The sequence below is a fragment of the Oryzias latipes genome, chromosome 7, assembly GCF_002234675.1.
Source record: "Oryzias latipes chromosome 7, ASM223467v1".
In the NCBI taxonomy this organism is placed as follows: Eukaryota; Metazoa; Chordata; class Actinopteri; order Beloniformes; family Adrianichthyidae; genus Oryzias; species Oryzias latipes.
The window spans coordinates 16,870,247-16,889,123 of NC_019865.2; the positions used below are offsets into that span (position 1 = coordinate 16,870,247).

At 38.9% G+C, this 18,877-nt stretch overlaps 1 protein-coding gene across 1 annotated transcript in view; it reads left to right on the plus strand.

Moving 5' to 3' along the window:
- The first annotated feature begins 409 nt into the window (after positions 1 to 409).
- The window catches only part of LOC101168539 (prickle-like protein 2), a 41,634-nt gene continuing 23,166 nt past the window's right edge, over positions 410 to 18,877 (plus strand). Inside the window, exon 1 of the mRNA XM_004070528.4 lies at positions 410 to 885. The gene's annotated coding sequence lies outside the window, so the exon portion shown is untranslated. The remainder of the gene's footprint in view (positions 886 to 18,877) is intronic.

The following is an 18,877-nucleotide window of genomic DNA, read 5'->3' on the forward strand; positions in this document are numbered from 1 at the left end:
AGTGAATCATGTCCCCTTCAGCCACATCTTTAGATGAGCTTTGATCAACACAAAACTATTTTCATACATAAAGAACAAAAATCTTTCAGCAGAATGAGAGCCTCCTTGATCACAACTCATACTTTCTTAATCACACACACAAAAAAATCTGTTCTTTTAAAATAAAATGCGAGGTTTTCATAAAACATTCTACGGCCACTAAAAATTAAATGACACGCTGCTACACAGTTTTTCCATACAATTTTAAATTCCTAATCAGACAGCATGAATACTCTTGTTATTTTACTCTGTGAGCTGTGTGCGTTCACATGATTGGCTAATGGCTGATGACTCATTTCAACAGGCTGGTGTGGGGCTGACAGGATGCAGGGAGGGTAGGTGGTTGTGAAAAAGGGGGAGAAGGAGGTGGGAGTGAAGCTCTCCTTCTAATGCCCACATGCTTGTATGCAGCATTGTTTTCAGAGCACATAGTCACACCTCAACACACAACATAAGTACTTGTAAAGAGGATCAACAAATCTGCATTGTCCTCGCCGTTTTTATCTTTATTTCCTGAGCCGTGGCTGTCTGAAGCCATACTTGAGGAGAGTCGGAAAGCCTGGAGGAGAGGCAGAAAGAAGAAGAGGCTGGTGCTAATCACAGACTCCGCAGCCCCCAGCATTCCCTCTCTTGCTGCTACAGTACGTGTGAGAGGCAGGGAGGGAGAACCGACGGAGGAAGAGCTGCTGTTTGCCTCTGACACTTGCAGGAAAGAGGAGCGAGCTGAGCAAAAGGAGAGCACAGCAGAGCACGTCAGGCTTTTCTCCAGTTTGGGCAACTCATCCCAGCATCTGCACATCTCTGCTGCTGTCTGCATCGCTCACCAGGTTTCAACCACACAAACAGGTGAGTCGCGGCAGCCTGGGGATGAAGGGCTCAACAGTGCAGGGCTGGTCTGACTTGTTTTTGTTTTGATAATCATCAATGAGCACTGATTATGTAAACACAATATTTATTTATGTTACTATATTTGTATAAGAATTTACAGTTAAAAAAAAATCCTACATGGATGAAACTTAAGATTGGAGGTTTATCAACTTCTTATTTTATTGACAGGGTGTGACTGTTTTTTTTTTTTTTCTATGCGTCCTCCTGTGTCTCAGAAGAAAAAAAGACAGCGTCTTGAGGAGGAAAGTGTTCATATAAAAATGTATTTGATTTCTACCTGGTTTCTCTGGACAAAAATCCATGAGTTATTCACATTAAATATTGAGTGGTGAGTGGATTGCTTCTTTTTTTTGGCATTATTTTTGCTCTTGATTTTGTTCACATTATAAACAGAACCAGTCAATATGATGTGCTCTAGTAGGATTTCATTAGGTTCCAGACTGCACGTATGTGTTAGCCTGTAGAGTGTCTGCGAGGAGTTTTCCGGCGCTGTCAGGAATATCTGCAGGTGTTTACATCTTTTTTGAGCCTATTGTGAGCTTATGATCTCAGCTGCGCAAAGGAATGGAGGAAGAAAAAACTGCTGCATTGATTCCTAACTGTTGTGGCACTGACACAGTGAGAAGACTGCAGTACAAGCCTGTAGCCAGTTTATTACATAATAATTATCAGCATATCTAGAATCAGAGTAAAGCTGCTTTTTAAATTGTTGTTTTTAATTTTATATAGAATCCTTTGCACAGATCATTTGTTAAGAGTGGATGTTGCCAAAGATCCATTTTACTACACAAACACATTATTTTAAACTGCAACAGGTGACAGCTTTGATTTATTAATGTTAATGCAGTTTGGTTTTTATGATTCATTCAGCTACAACTGAATGCACATGAGCATGCTTTGACTTTGCATCTTCTCTTTGTTTTTAATCATTTGAAATGCTTAATGCAGCTCCGGGCTATTTGTGACGAGGAATTAACAACATTTTCTTTTCTGTTCCACAACTTGTTGATTCCGTCTCATTACGTTTATCTCTGACATAAGTCTGCATTTACTTCTTTGAACCCTCTATGACGTGTGAGAACAGAACAGATTTTTGAAGAGAGGCATAGGACTGAATAAAGTTTCATAGTTGGTCATTGTCAGAGTCTGGATGCTTTAACCTCCTGAACCACGACTGCTGTCTCAGCTGCTGCCGACAGTGAAAAATGCCCTCAGTGTTTGTGTCTTTAACTGGCCGCTGTTGTTGTTCGCCTCTGGCTGTCAGTCTGTCACTGACTGGGATGTTGAAGGATCAGCCTCAGTTCCCCATTGACTTTCTGCCAAATCCCTTTATCACCCACCCTTCAATATAGCTGTGCCCCCATCAGTCTCTATCCGCCCCCCACCCCCCACCCCATGTTTCCACCACCAGGTTTTGAAATGTTTGTCTCTCCACTTTTAGCGAGCACCTCCCTCCACCCCTCTCCGCTCTGGTCGCCACAGAAACGGCTGATTCAGGAAAGGTGGGCGGGTGTCTCTGAGCTTTTTCTGATCTGCCCCATGCAGTGCTTTCACAGTACATTGCTGCTTCTGTGCTGCTTTTACGGCTCTGACGTGCTGACAGTTGAGGTGGCTCAGTCAGATGTTACACAATTTTATTAAATACACAATGCATGTTTGTTTCCCCAAAGGACATGCTTCGGGATTCATTTGTGCCTTGATTTCCTTTGTCGAGGACTACCAGGTTCCTCTCTACTGACCAAAAGTGAAACTATTTTTTATCTTAGCTGAATTTATAAAAGCAGGAATAATTTGCGCAACCTCAATTTCTGTCTCCTTCAAATCTTCCAAAGTGATTTAAGACTTAACAAAGACTTATTTTTACTTAAACATACATGACAGCATTTTTAGTCAGTTTTCTTTGAAGCTGTGGTAGGCTAATCAATAATGTAATATACTGGCACTAAGATATTCAATAATAGATAGTCTATGACCTTTCTCTTACATAAGGTTGATGAAACAGAGGAAGAGTGATGAACTGCAGGATTGTAAGGACTACTTAGTCCAGAGTACAATTTCATCTTGTGTAAACTCATTTTAAAATCATCATCATCATCAAACAGAAACGACCAGATCAAACTTTGGATTCAAACAACAATTCTTGTTAAATGGCCATATTTTGGGTTGTTGTTGTTCGTCTTTTGGTGGTTGTTTTATTTTTTTTTTACAGATCTTTCTGGTTGCCATGGCAATAGTTTGTACAGTAAGCACTGCTTTTTTAGAAAAGCCTCCTGGATAAGGAAATTAAACCTGCATTGCTCTGCAGTCAATTCCAAACAGGACCCTATGAGTTTGCCTGCAGTGCCTGATTAAATTAAAGTGGGAGCTGGATCCACGGCCGCGATAACAGCTTCTGTTTATGTTTTCATGCTTTGTGGAAATCAGGCTTTGATGTTACAAACAGGTTATTGATCCAGGCTTTTTTCATGTCATATTCATGACAAATTACCTGTGTAAATACTTCCTTTCAATTGATTTTGCCCTTTCAAATTCCAGCAGAATCTGTATAGTGGGCTTCCCAAACTATTTCGTTGTTGTCCTGTTTCCTTGAAAGCGTTACATCTGCTGAAAATGTATTTCATCTTGAGAACAACCTGTAAAGGTGCAAGTTGCAGTAATATTTCTACTCTGCATTGTTCAGCCATTACAGTCAGTAGTGACGCAGATGGAGACTCACACTGCAGACTCGTCACAGGACTCAGACAGAACAAAGAGAGCTGGCTGTCATGCAAGTGAAGAACTCCATGCAGAGACAACCTTCACGCAACAACAAAAAGAAAAAAAACATGGCCATGAGAAAAACAAAAGGTCTGACACACAATTGTGACACTATGTGCTTAAACCTCTACTTTCTCTAAGCCACGGCACACAGTACCTTAAGTAGAACATTTTTAGAACACATCGGAAACATTGACTCATGTATAAAAAGTGCTAAGGTTGTTTAAGGACATCAATAATTGGTTAAGTAAATGTAGCTGTTTTAAGAAATTATGCAACACCATGATTTAAAATGTAAACTAAAGCAAAATGCGAAAGGATTGTCTGAAAAAAAAAAAAGCTTCTTGCTCAACAAAGAAATCTAGAGGGTAAGCAGCTGCCATGGCCTGAAAAAAGTCTTTGATTAGTTGATCAACAGAAGGGCTTTAAAGTACATTTTGGCTGCTCATCGGCTTAGAACAAAAAATATGTGTGTCAACAAAATGCCAAGGGGACTTCTGCCAGTGATGATGTTAGAAAAGCAATTGATACCGCCTACTTATGTAGGAGAAATTATAAAATTGTTTCAGTAGTTTTACACTGATTAGTCAGGCTTTGATTCTTAAGGATCTTCTCAAGGTCACCACAAGGTTATATCATGGAGTGTTCTTTAGAGTCCTACTCCAACCATCGATTCTGAGTACATGGATCTATTTGTCTGCAAGTGGATGCATCAGAATGGAGCAAAGCAGGGAACTTGCTGTTTGCCCAGTATATTTTCTACATGAAAAACAAGCTCTTTTTCAAACATGTTTTCATCTGCTTCTGATTCACAACAATTTAAATGAAGAAATACTCAGAGAGAAACACAATTTTAGGGTTAATTTTCTGTATATATGTCCTCCATGATGAGAACATGTTAATAACAGCAAAATTACAATTTTCATTACATTAAGTCTTTAACTTGTTTCAATCAGAGAGCAGCTGGCAATCACATTTCACTATGAAATCTTTCTAAGGCCATCATTTTATTTATTTTTTTAAACAATGTTTTTTGTTTCATAGGGTAACTAAGCCAGACAGAGTATTTTAAATTAAACTCTTGGAGTAAAAATAACAACGTAAGAGACTTATAAAGTAAAAGGGGACAATACATTACATTGTAGTTATCATACATACTATAATATTTGAAATGTTTTATTTTTGCACCTCACATAAAGCGAAACACTGTTCCAATGCCCAAACCAAAAAACAACAAGGCAAAAACTTAAATAGGCTCTCTTACCGTGTCCACACCTGCCTTTAGGAATTGCTCGATGTCGTTTTGATCTTATTTTAATTGAATGGTAGGAATTCAGCATCACAAAACCTGGGTTTTGTTTTTGGGGAAACTGGCCTGGCAGTTGTGATAAAACAAGATGCAGAAAATATTACAGGAAAACTTAAGGACTCTAAGTAAAATTGAAACTAAAAAACCCTCAAAATGATCAGGGTTTCAGTCTCAGTTGAATTATTGTCTAAGTATCGCATGTTGTAAATGAACTGTTTTGTGTTTGGTATCTGAGGTGCTTGTAGATGACCTCTCATGTCTCTATAGAATAAAAGGTAACCATTCACCCAACAATGGCTCTTCTATATTCAAGCATCAAATAAAATGGACCGTGGACGAGTTCCTGTGTCTCATATTTGACTGATGTTCTACCAAACGTTACTTTTGTGAAAAATCCCTAGTTTTGAAATCTTGATTCCAAGGGGGAGGCTCTTTGCTGTGGCTGAATTGTTTTCATCATGTATATTTTTCTGATTTAGCTGAGTGGCCAAAGAATCTGATCTCCAACCTGCTTCTTCTCTACTGATCAGTTACTATATATGAGCTTTTATTCTAACATAACTTATTCTTTCATTTGTTGAAAAACGTTACTAATCTGTAATAACAGAATATGATCAAACTGATAGATGTGAATTTGACTTGATTACTATTTAAATTGGGATATCTTTTTGGCTTGCTGTGTCTTGACTTTTCTATTGTTTCCCAAAAAGTGCTGACTCATTTATAATTTGGATGACCGTAATAACAAGTCACTCTCAGTCACAAAAAGAGCATTTCCCTTAAATTAAAAGCTACAGCGAGAATACGTCCAAATGAAAGAGTATGGATTATTGCCAGCGGACAGGGGCAGCACTGTTTCTGCTCGGGGATTGATTATGATTCTGCTTTGGCCTCACTCTTTGATATGAGAAAAGTGAACTCAGGGGTAATAAACTACAGTGCCGCTGAGCCCTGGGGTTTATTACTCTTTCTGCGCACAAATGACTTTTCTGAAGTCATTTTTGTACGCATGGAAGTTCACAGAAAATCTGAGAAATGGACAAAGAATGCCCTAAAATACAAACTGCATTAGTCATGCTAGAAGTTCCTGATTTGGTTTTCTTCTAATTATTTTCACAAGTATGACAATTGTAAGGGGAACCCTGGTTTTTCTCTTGAAATACCATAGCCACAAAATATAATGTTGGGAACTTGGAAAAAAACTTTATTACTCTGCAGTACTATGTTTAATATGAGCTCAAACACAGTGAAAAACAATAAAATGGCTGTCCGTTGAACGTACCATAACACACACATTTTGTTTGAGTTTTACATTGAATTTGAAGGAGCTAAATTACATAGAGCCAAGAACACCTAATGTTTGGCTCAATCACTAATCTGCAAGGGGATAAATGCAGACTATGATCAAAAACATTTTTGAGATAAAATCAAATCTTTCACTCTTCAGGCTTGGTGTTATCCCTAAACTCATTCAAGTCTACAAAAATTGGTGAGAAAAATTAACATATTGACATTTTTATGCACCTACTATGTTCTTATGTTAGTATTCTCTTTTTTGATTTTATATTGTTTGTGTTTGTAAATTAACATAATGACCTTTAATGTCTTTTTGTCGGTCTTGGACTTTAGTCTTACTCAACCTTTGACAAACATTAACAATTTCAAATTTAATGTAAACATTAAGGAAAACAATAAAGATGTTAAATTAATTCTATTTTGTCAAACCTTCAAAAACAGATCTTTCCACTTGTGTGCAGAGGTCTGTGAAGGCAAAATATGTATTGGTCTGGTAAGTTTAAGTGTGTGCTCATACAATGCCAAGAGGCAAAGACATGATCAGTACTCTCAGAGGAGAAAATTGTTGCTGCACAACAATGTGAAAAGGTTTTTTTTTTTTTTCGAACTGTTTGGAGTCTTGGAGATTTTTCAGAAGTGGAATTGATTCAAAGGCAAGGGACAATCTTGTAGGCACCAAACATTCAAGCAAATTAACCCCAACGCCAACATAAGAGTTTGAAAAAAAACGAGAAAAACATTATTTTATAACAACTTGACCAAACAACTAAAAGAACAAAGATTTGGTTGGTTAGGGACAATTTCTTGTATATTCTCTACACTGAACTAACGTTTTTAGCACAACTGCATCTAAAAACAATTAGTTTGAAACAATGTCTTACAAACAAAAATGTTCAATAATTGAAACAATTCATCAGAATTAACCCAGAAACCAGAATGATCTGAATCATTTATGTGGTTATGTTATTGTGTCATTAACTGAAAATGGTCAAATGTAGGTCACAGCCATGTGAGGTAGGAATAAACCCATAATAGAAACCACTTCTAAGCTTGTTTATATGGGTTTTCTCAACTTGTTCTCAACACGTTTTTTGAATGAATGAATTGCATTTATTGTCACTGCAGCATAGAACAGGTATAACAAAATCTTTTTTTTTTTTTTACTTGTCCTGTCCAACAGCTGGGCAAACAGATGAGAGATGAAGGCCTCTTGTGTTGGACATATTTTATTTTATAAACAGGGGTTGTGAATCTTCTGACAAACCAGTGTGTCTGAAAAAACCCCTTTAGTAATCGAGGCCAAACTCTATTCATTTTAATCATTTTTGAAAATCTTTTGTGTTGGACCGGACGGAAAAGGAAAGGAGAGAAGAAGAGAGAGGGATGTTTGAGAGGGTGATTATAGGGGGGTGGGGGGTGGGGGGTTAAAACCATGAAGCAGCATAAAGCAACAAGTTGCTGGATGTTTATAATCATTACAGGGAGGTTCAAATGTAATAGAATTCTATAAGGGCTGGGCCTGTCCACGCACACACTCCAATGTTATAAAAATACCTGTAAACATACGCAAAATATTAGTGCAAAGGTGAGCTAACACCTGTGCTAGATTGAGTGTTTATGTTCTTCTAAAATGGATGAAGGAATGTAAAAAGAAGGAGGGAGAGTACCAAGCATCCCCACACCAAGCCCCCCGCCGTAGCAGCATAGGCAGCCAGAACCCCCCAACACCCGTACGGTAGCAGATAGAGAACAACCGCCCCCCGGGCGATCATATCCGCCACCCAGACCAGGGCCAGCAGGACCGCCACGGGGGATAGAGAGCAGAGGGGCATGGGGGGACAAAGAGTGCAAGCTCCAGCCCAACCAGGAGAGCAGCCCCCCCCCCCCCCCCCCCCCGCCACGCCTGGAGGGCCCAACGCGGGGCCCCGCCCCAGAAGAGCCCCCACAGCCCCAGACGAGCACCTCACCACCACCCAGGAGTTCCGGGCATCCCCCCACACCAACCCCAGGTACGAGCCAGGACCCCCCAAGGGAGACCCGCCCCACGCTCCAGGCAGCCACCCAGTCAGCCCACGGTTGGTCCAGAAGAGAGCAAAGCTGGGGGCCAGCCGTCCCCGCCCAGGAGGAGAAACACGCAGGAGAAGAGGGGTCCACAAGAAGTGTTGCAAACATGGCCCAACCAGGCTCGCCCACATTTGGAAATTTGATAAGGCCCAGTGCTCAGGGGCAAGGACCAAAACCCACACCCCAGGGACACGGACACCCCAGGTTCAGATGTAATGTGATCCCCAGCTCTTGGTCTTGCCAGAACTCAAGGATCCCTCTTCCTGCGTGGAGAGAGGAGTGCCGGGCCCAGGAAGCCAGCACCCAAGGGACACGGCCGCCGGTGCAGAGGGCGTGGTACAGATGGTCCGAGGTCCCACCTTCCTTGTGAAATGCATGTATGTGTGGGTGTGTGTGTGCGCATATATGTGTGTTTGTGTTGGAGTGTATATTTTGAGGGGTAAAGGGGGTGTGTACTATAGGGGTGCAGGTAAAATTGGCAGGTAGGGTACTGAGAGGACATCTCCTAATTACTCACAGGGATGCCCCATCACCCTCCCCACCAAGGAGCCCTAAATGTCTAAGGTGCAGTTAAACTTGGGTAGGGCGCTGAAAGGACATCTGCTCCTTGCTGGCAGTGTTGTCCAAGCAACCCCCCCCCCCCCCCCTATCAAGGGTCCTACATGTCTAAGGTGCAATTAAAACCGAGAAGGGGGGGCGCTATTCCATCTGGCAACCATGGGAGGAGGACCACTGCCATGTAGCTCCTCCCCCCCAAGGTGCATCACAGGCTGAACATCCCAATCACCCTAATAAAAGATTATATGAGGAAGAGGGTAAGTCGGGGACAGCTGGTAGACTGTCGCCCCCCCCAGCATAGGGCCCACCATGGGGTATAACGAAATTTTAATTGTCATTTATGGAGAGCGGGGTTAAAATTTTGGTTACATAAGTTTCAATGTGGAAAGGTTAGGTTTGTCTAAAGTTGCATTTTTTCATCAGAAACCTCAAAACAAGCAGATCACGAAACATAATTAGACTACACAGACACTGCCCATGGCAGCGTGCGTTAAAGCAGCCAATTTCAATGAAAATGCCAACGTCAGCAACACAAGTTTCGGGCTATAGTGTTAAAAAAATTCATGTTCACACGTCGCTACGCACATACAAAATGTGTGGCCATTGAACGTGCAAGGCCAGCTAAACCAGATTGAACTTTGACCAATCAGGGACTCTGATTTGGTAGTGACGAGGTTAAACTCGCCAAACTCAGAGCCTAGCTTGTTTATATGTTAAACCCAGACACAGCAATGAGCCTGACAACAACTGTGTTTGTATTTCAAAGATAAACCAAAGCCATGCTCCTTACATAAAGGTTATCCGTACCCGCCTTTCCAAGGAAACAAGCAATGAGCCAAACCATGTCATGCTCAAATCGTGAGGGTTGCACCACTAAGAAATTTCCACGAACCCTTTTCCAACTGTATGTGCTAGACATGTGCTAGGAAACAGTAGAAAAAGAAATAAAGGAGGTGACCCTCCCTGTCCAATGTGAACACCATGGGCTAAACGTATGTTCAAGAACGTGCACCAAATATCCTGCCTGCGTAGCCTTAGAGAAGAGAAGGAATAACTTTTGAATCTGTACTATATGTTGTGCACCACAGAACAGAATATGTGACATTAACCTCACGGGGTTAAGCCGCAGATGTGCAGAGCCATTATTTAAAAGGTTTGAGGGAGCTCCCATAGAGACAAACGGCTGCTTTTCACTTTTCAGCAAAAATAATGGCTGAAGTTTTTTGTTTGGGGACTTTTTCAATGAGGGGTAGCAAGGATGACCTGATGTCAAAAACAACTGTGGATCAAGTACATTTTTAAATTGACAAATAATTCAATCTGTTTTTGATGCTCAGGCTCGTTTCTCATAATACAGAAGAGCTTTCATGATTTGCAATAATGCAAAAACTTGGCTCTTGAGTCCCAGCTTATGTAAAAAAAAAAAGATTCTTCTAGTTTTTCTTTTCTTTTTTAAATTTAATATAATAAATCATTTTCCATTTACTTCCATTTTTACCATCTCACTTTTAATTAATTTTTTTTCAGGGAGAATGTTGAATGAATGTTACATGGCAGTAGTTTTATCCCTCCATTTCACAGCCTCCAAGAAAAGATGAAGCATCTTTAATAATAAAAGACAAACCAAGTTCGACTGGCTGCTTTTCTACCTATTACTTTGGTTGAACAACTCTGGATGAATAAAAGGCTACACAGATAATATCATCAATTTAACGGTGCATGCCATTCAAAGTCAATACATTTAATGAATTTGATCGCCTTTAAGGAAAAGTTATCAAGGTGGAAATATATATCTCTAAGCAGCTTGAACATTAAAAAAATCTGGGGCTTTTTTCAAGAAGCCAAAAGATTAATTCTGTTCAGAGTCTTTAACAGCTCCACAAAGGTCTAATTTGCAAAGTAGATTAGACAAATTAACCCCACTGAAGTGTGCCACTCCTTTCCAACAGCCTTTGCAGGAGTGTGTGAGCTGCCATGCTGGTGGAACAGCTGTGTGGTGCAAAGCAGCTAAGGAAAAATATTCTTGTGGCAAAAACACCAGCTAATGTCAAACACCTCATCTGTTTTTTTCTCCTTTTTTTTTAATTTGCGGTTTGAAGAGCAGTTGTACAGCTGTGATTCCATCCCATTGTTCATTCACAGCTTTGGTCCGAAACAACACAGAGAGAACCAGAAAACAGCAGTTTTAGGTGAATTGGGTATGCTTTTTGCAGTCTTAATTCTAACTACAATCCAGGGAAAGAGGGCTATTTTATTACTGATCATACATAACTCAAAGTTCCATTGGCCATTAAATTAGTTTTGGCCTTCCAAGATAACAAATGCAGCATGAATAGCAGAGTTAGCATTTTGCATCACAGTAATTTCACTAAGTCCACAGGGAAAATTAGTTTGTAGAAACATTTACACCAGTTTTATGCCAGCTGAGAAGCTGGAACACGATGATGCAGTGACAAGGCTAACAATTTAATCTCCTTTGTCAAAATTACACATATATTCACTCTGCAGCCCTCCACCTAACGTCTCAGCAGAACGCGATACATGTTAATCCTTTTGGCTGATCCCATGGTGTAACAACAATACTGCAGGGCTAAGCTCTTCCCTAAATGCTACCCAGAAGCAATGACTACAAAGAGGGACTGTCTGTCTGCACACTGATTTTATGTCTCTCTGTCCAACCTAAAGTTTCTATTGCTTTTTAAGTCCAACCTTGCTCTTTCCTTTACTCTATTTAGTTTATTTGTCAGCCATGGGATTGATGGAGATGTCAGGTCCTTACAAAATACTTGTCTTTATGGGAACATAATCACATCTCAAATGAGTTTGACAAATTAAATGAATATACGGTGTGTTAAACATATCAAATCTATTTTATTTTTTTTTACCTAAGAAAGGATATGGATTATTCAAATGAAATAAGAAAAATTTGGCAAAAGTGAAAAAATATTCAAATTACATTAAGATTTACATAAAAAATTTCTTGATATCTTGTTAAGCATTGTCACCTTTAACCCTCAGTAGTTTTAGGGCCTTCTTGAATGTTTTCTTACTTTACAATTTGTTCTAATAATTTACCTTTAAAACTGCTATTTGTGGCACTACTTGACACCCATCTGTCTCATACAACCCTAGCCTCTTTTTTTACTGATATTTTTTGCACAATAATTCCACAATCAACCTGAACCTGTACAAAAACCTAAATTCCGAGTGGCAAAAATGATAAAAGTTGAGTTTAAACTGTTTTTATGTTTTATAACAAAGATCTAACATTTATAGATAAAATGAAAAAATGTAAAACGGAAATAAAAACAGTACAAAAGTAAAAAACAGTCAAATGTTTTTAAAAAAAAAAAAGGCTCCAACGATTTATGCCAAGGGGTATTACATATGTAATATAATTCTTGTTATGTTTCTTTTATTCCTAAATTTCAAAGCTAGTGTCTTTTTTGAACCCTACACGTTAAATTTTGAATGAAAACTATCCTACTAGTGAGTCAATCCTACATCATTGCAAACAGCCTGTAGCCTTTGCAAATGCACCAGTGAATGTAAAGACTAAGGTGACATAAAATGTGTCAGTAAAGTCGATATTTTAACTCAAAATACTTTATGAAAGAGGTGTTTTTCTCCCACCTGGATTTCGTTGCAAACTCCCAATTGTGTTGCTTTATTGATGAAGGCCCCTGATTCCTGCTGACTTCTGTGTCACAAATGAAGGGGGGTTTCAGAAGTTATTTTGGCCATCGGGGCCATCAGTGAGTATCAGGATCAAATAAATATTGAACGTGTGTTTACAGCTGATGATTTTCCCAGCACCATGACTCTGGGGAATCTGTCTCATGACAGCCCTGCAACAATCAGAAAAACTTTAGGGAAACTAAGCGCCCCTCTGTCTTTTAACGGGCATAAAGTTGTTAAATCTTGAGCGCCAACCCAATTCAAACAAATTCTTTGGGTATAGGAGCAGAACAATACATGTTAGATCACTCTTTTAGTAAAACATTATACTGCAAGACAATAGTTTATTACTATCTATAATTTTAAGCTCTGTATGACCTGCATTTTCCTCAGAGTGACAGATTTGTTTTCATATTACCTTCAACATTGATTTATTTAAACTTGTAACTTCTCAGCTCTAAAATGGAGAGGCCTCTCCCTCAGGCACCTTGTCTCCTTGCCTCCTTTGTTAGCCTTTCATCATTTTCATGTTGCGCCACATAATCTGTTTCACTTTCTGTCTTCACTTTCACTAATTCCCAGTCTGTTATCTTCCCTCTATTAAAATGTCTTATATATTTATTTTCTTTTTCCAGCTCAGGAGAAGCTCTTATCACAAAATGTCTTAGTATCATATTTGTTCCTGTTCGCCTCAGTTTCAGCCCTCAATTTTAACACACACTCAACACACACACATAGCCAGCCCTGCAGGTCCGTAACCCATTTAGGTGCGACATCTTGTCGAAGCCTCTCAACTGCAGAGACTCGGCTCTAATGGCCACCAAGCTTTTCTCATTAGCTAATCATGCTGTGAGATAAAGTGCATAGCTTTAGCCCATTGCCTTAATTTGCTTCTGGGCTTTTTTGTAACTTATCACCTCTGCACACAGACTAAACCGTGTCCTTTTCCTACCTCTGTTTGTCTTTTTTTTCTGCCCATCGTCTGTGTCTGACATTCCCCATTCAGCCGTACAAAGAAGCATCTGCATTGGCACAAAGCCAAGCGACTGAAGTTAGAAAACACACAGAATATTAAAGATTCGTGTAGACAGTAATGACAGCCGCTGATCTGGATGCTAGAAGTGACATTATGTAATTTCTAATGGATTCAGATGGAAAACTAATGAAGGTTCTGCAGTCGGTGAGGCACTTATAGCTCATGGCGGTAGCACTTATGTGTTACTCAACCCAGCCATGTTAATCTTCACAACTTTGAATTTGTTAAAAACGGTTAGTCCTTGTTAAACAAAATTCCCCTCTAGTCCTTACAGCAGTTTAGAAAGGTTCTACTTTAAATGGAAACTTTATGCAGGTGAGATCTATTGCTTCTAAGTCAGTTCCTTTGTTATTCTCTAGCAATTCCCACCATTTAAAAAAATATAACACAAAAAATATAACACAAAAAATATAACACAAAAACATTAAAGTCCCACTCCAGTCATCTTTTTATCTATTCTCGAAGCGTTTCCAGTGGTCTTTTAATTGTGAACATGCTGTTTTAAGGAAAAAAAATTAAAAAGCTGTCATTTTCTAGGACATAGTTTCTCCAGAGCAGCAGTGGTTCATCAGAAGTTTGCCTCTGAGTTGTGGGCAGGACTGTTGGAGCAAACCAGGTGTGGTCAGCCAATTGGAGCAACTACGTTGCTGCTAGAAGGTTTTTCTAACTGCTTTGTTGCTGAATTTTCTTCATGTATGTCTTGTCCATGCAATTAAATGCCACAAGAACATGTTAAAAACACCAAAAGTATGATTTTCATTGGAGTGGGTCTTTAAACTATAGCTCACTGCAACCAATAAGACATATCATAGCAAACAATCACAGCAAAGTCCTTTCAAGGAACCTCTTTAGAATTTCTTACCAAACAACCACAACATGCTGAACAAGACAATATTTAAACTTAAAACAGATGCCAGAAAGTTTAAAGAAGCTGGTTTTATTCTTTCCCTCCAGTTTCAAAGATTCCACTAGAAGATTGCATTTGACCAATTAAAAAAAAAACAAGAATCTGTCTTTGTATTTCTTTGGTGGAAGCAACAGGAACACCGAATCCCCAAATGACTTCCGTTTTGTCAACACTGACCTGAGTATTAATCAGTTTAATGCCTTTGAAGCTGGGAGCTCTATGTCCTCATAATTAGCTAAGCCGCTAACATTGAAGCTTTTTCTGAGCCACAAAAAAACAATTCAAGTAGCCTTGTGAGTGCTGTGCTTAAGCTTGCATTTGCATTTTTAATAAAGCAGCATAAACATTCTTTTTACCATTTCGTTTTTCACCAATAGTTAACCTGATGTCCTAAATTTTTTTAAGTGTAACCATTAAATCAGCTCTCTGATAAAATATATTTTAAAAAGTTAATTGCTTTAAATTTATAAATGGAGTTTTTTAATGGAAGATGGCAAAACATTTAAACCACATTCACGAGCCTGCTGGTATTTCTGTAAATAGCTGATTTTACCAGGACACAATGTGTTCACCTCAACACACTTGATTGGTCCACTTTCCGGCCACAATTGAGTGCAAACACCTGCGACGGCCACACAATTTAAAGACCATCAACTAATTTACTGAGAACTGATCGATTTGTCCCATCTCATAGTCTGCCCTATTTTGCGCTGTCAAAGTCAATTTATATGTCTCTGTTTGCCTTTGAACGACTGTCATGAGTCATCATTGGCCCATTGTTGACTTTTTTGCTTCACAAAGGAGCTGTTTTTTGGTGACAGCGGGTGTCAAATTAATCATGCCTTCAGTGGCAGCTCTCTGTGTTACTTTAAACCTAGGTTGATACCCCCTCAACACAGAGAGTTCTGGCTTTCTGGAGTCAGTATTCACTCTAAATCCTGTGCATATCTTTAACCCCACAGATAAACTGGGATTCATGAATGCACGAATATCATCGAACCCTCCAGACTCATAAGTTTGATATGGTGAAATGGAAAAAGAAGACGGTGACTGAAACAAAACCAAGCTAAAATGATGAAATCGAAAAGTGAGACTGGGATTTTTCTATTTTACTTTTTGTATTGCACTACATTCAAAATATGGCTATTGTGAATGCGAAACATAAGAAAAAAAAGTCTGTCTTAAGATGGTGTGCAAAGAGTTTTGTAATGTGGCTTTAGGAGGAGAAAACATTTTGGGATCCTTCTCAGTTTCTGGCAGCAGATGACAGTTGGCCCGTTGAGAATTCACAGGACAATCCAAGTACAGCCAACAGTACTTCGGACATCTGTGCCTTTCTCTTAATCATAACACTGTTTGATCCAACATAGAGGTGATGTGTTTATCAGCTGAAAAGTGAGCACAAGCCTTCTTCCATCTCAGTTGTTTTGAACTGACGCAATTTTCCACCTATTTTGGTATAATCTTACATTTTATTTGTTTGTTTCATGGTTTAGCTTTTTGCTGTTGGCTGAAAAAACTGAACAGTTCTGCTTTACTTTCCTTTTTCCTTTTTTTTGTTTTGCTGCTGATTTCAGAAATCCAAAATCTAAGAAAAAATTCTTATGTTCATTTCTATACAAACAGAGGCACAGATTAATGTTTTTTTAAAGAATCTAATATTTGTAACAGATGGATTTTTGTTATACATCATTTTATAGATACGATAATGGACATTTTTTTTTACTTTTCTCTAGGTTACTTTGGTTTATTTGCTTGCTCTAAATCTTCTAAAAGGCATACTTTCCGAATTGCTGATTATTCTACTTTGTCCTCTGAGCAATCTTGAAAAGTTTCAAATAAAAGTGTGCCACTGCTATAGACTGAACATCAAAAAGGCCCATATGTCTGTCAGATGAACAACACCCTCACTCATGCAATGACAGGAGAAAATGTGTCCCTTAAAGCTGGATCCACTTCATTCCCTCCTTTCTGTTGGTAAAAAAAAAAGAAATTTAAAGCAACTCTACTGACGTCAGAGAGAGATTATGGAAATCTATTTAAATAATGACTATAGTTCCAGAAAGAATATGGGGAATGTGGAAGTCAGATAGTTCTCCCAAATTATTTATGTCAGAGAAGGAGAAAGAACGTTTGTACTTGAAATAAATGAATCTCTTAATAGTTTATGTCACCACTTTTATAATATTAATTCTTTGTTGTGTGAAAGTCACTGTAATTGTGAGAATATATTAGAATTGCAATATTTTTTTTAAAAAAGTAAGAAGATTTACATCAGGAGCACAGAACAAAATAAAATTCTTTTTCAAAATAAAAATGACATTGTTTTGTAAAATGCTTTAAAAATCATGCATAATATTAGAATACATTTGATTTTGTCTTTAGGCTAAAACCAGTGCAAATGGCATTGTCACCTATAGCAATTCCTCATTTTTAAACATGCAAAAAAAAAAATTAGGAGGGTCATTAGCCAAAGAAAAAATCATTTCCTATCTGTAATAACTTCATAATCTAATGTGAAAGGGAACACACAAAAAAGGTAATCTATTTTTTGTAAATCAAACTGAAGGAAATTTATGAAAAAGTTTGAAACCAGAAAAAAACGGGCTTTAGCTTTTGACTGGTAAAACTAAATAATGTTCATACTCTGGCCAAAGGTTACTCATTTACTTCCACCAAAAGAATGGTTGATACCTTCAATGTTCATACTCAACAAAGGGGATTAAACAGCTGCAGGTTAGTTTAGGAAGGCGTAAAGTTTAGACAGAAGTGAGATTTTGTTTTAATTTAAGCAATTAAAATTAGAATTTAAAGGAAAATCCTCAGAAATGCAATGACAGAAAGCAAACAATAATACACAATTCACAGTTTCTATAAATGGCAGTGATGTAGCAGACATTTGTATCTGAAGAAACTGATATAATCTGGTACACCTTAACAAATGAGTGTTGCTTTGGCCGTTGACCAATTGCTACTTCCTAGCTTGCATAATTACACAATTTACCTCCATGACGCGAGTCTTCACTACATTTTGAGGATTGATCTGACAATAAACCCCTGAAATCCTTCCTTTTGTTCTAAACTTGGAGTCCATCAAATTAATGGAGGGATCTAAAAGAAACAACAGCAAGCAATAAAGGGGTTCAAGCCCATATTCCTCAGAGCATCAAAATGGCTCAGAAAATGCTTTGATTGCTCACACGATGGTGCATCGCAGCGAATCGGCCCTGCTACGTGTTTTCAACTCTTCTCTGCCATGATGTTTCATGTGAAGAGACCAGTGGGAGGATGTGTAAAAATGCATAGCAACAGACTCTTTCTCTTCTGTTCCTTCTCTACCTCTCACATTCTCACACAGGCACATTAACACACACACACACATTTACAGCCGAATAAATACATGCCTATCCGGATTTAGCACACATGTACCCTGCACCCCGCCAGTGACACAAGCCTCTGAGGAATCATAATAGCCTCATATTGAAGGGTAAACCCCCCTGGGCAAATGATGTAAATGGTATCACACAATAGGAATTAGCCTCAGTTTATAAATCAACAGCAGTCATCGAGTGAAATTGTGTGCTGCTGGCTGCCAGGCTACACTGCACACAGGTCACAGTGTGGACACCGATCCAAGTGTGTATAGATGTTTTTGTTTTGCCATTTCGGAAGGCTTCTCTCCTGTGGCAGCCCGCTGCTCTTCATCCTCGCCTGTCATCATACCTGATCGCGCTTGTCTGTCAGATCATTTGGCACATTTCCCACAAAAATGGCCGGCTTTCAAACAGAGAGTATCCATTTCCCTTAGCTGAGCTGCAGGATGGTGCCTGCAAGTGCAGTGTTGTGGAGTGTGGTTTGCCAGTTAAAACCCTGCATTTCTATTTCAGGCCATCCCACACACAGTGGGAGAGGAAAAGAAACGTGGCACCCTTTAATTACTGCAGTTCAGGTCTTTGTGAAGGTTTGAGCTTTTGTAGCTAAATGAGTCCTATGTTGGATTTAAGGAACACACCTCCAGCAAATAACACGTTAGAGACATGAAAGGTGATGTGTGTGTTTGCGTTTTAATTGGTTTCTTTTAAGCTTTTGTATTTACAATTCAAATCCGATGCTTCTGAACGTTTCTTCATGGTGCTGTGATGTGTTTGAAATGATCTTAACAGTAGATTCTTGCTGAGCTTTCCTCACTCTGTTCTGTCAGCTGAACTCATTTCATTCCTATAGATTCAGCCTCTTTCAATTAGTTTCTTGTTAGTCCTTCTCCAAATAAGCTGCAGTAAGAATTTAATCCTCATAACTGGATTATGAGATGATCAGCGCCACAAGAATGCTGTTTGTTAATGAA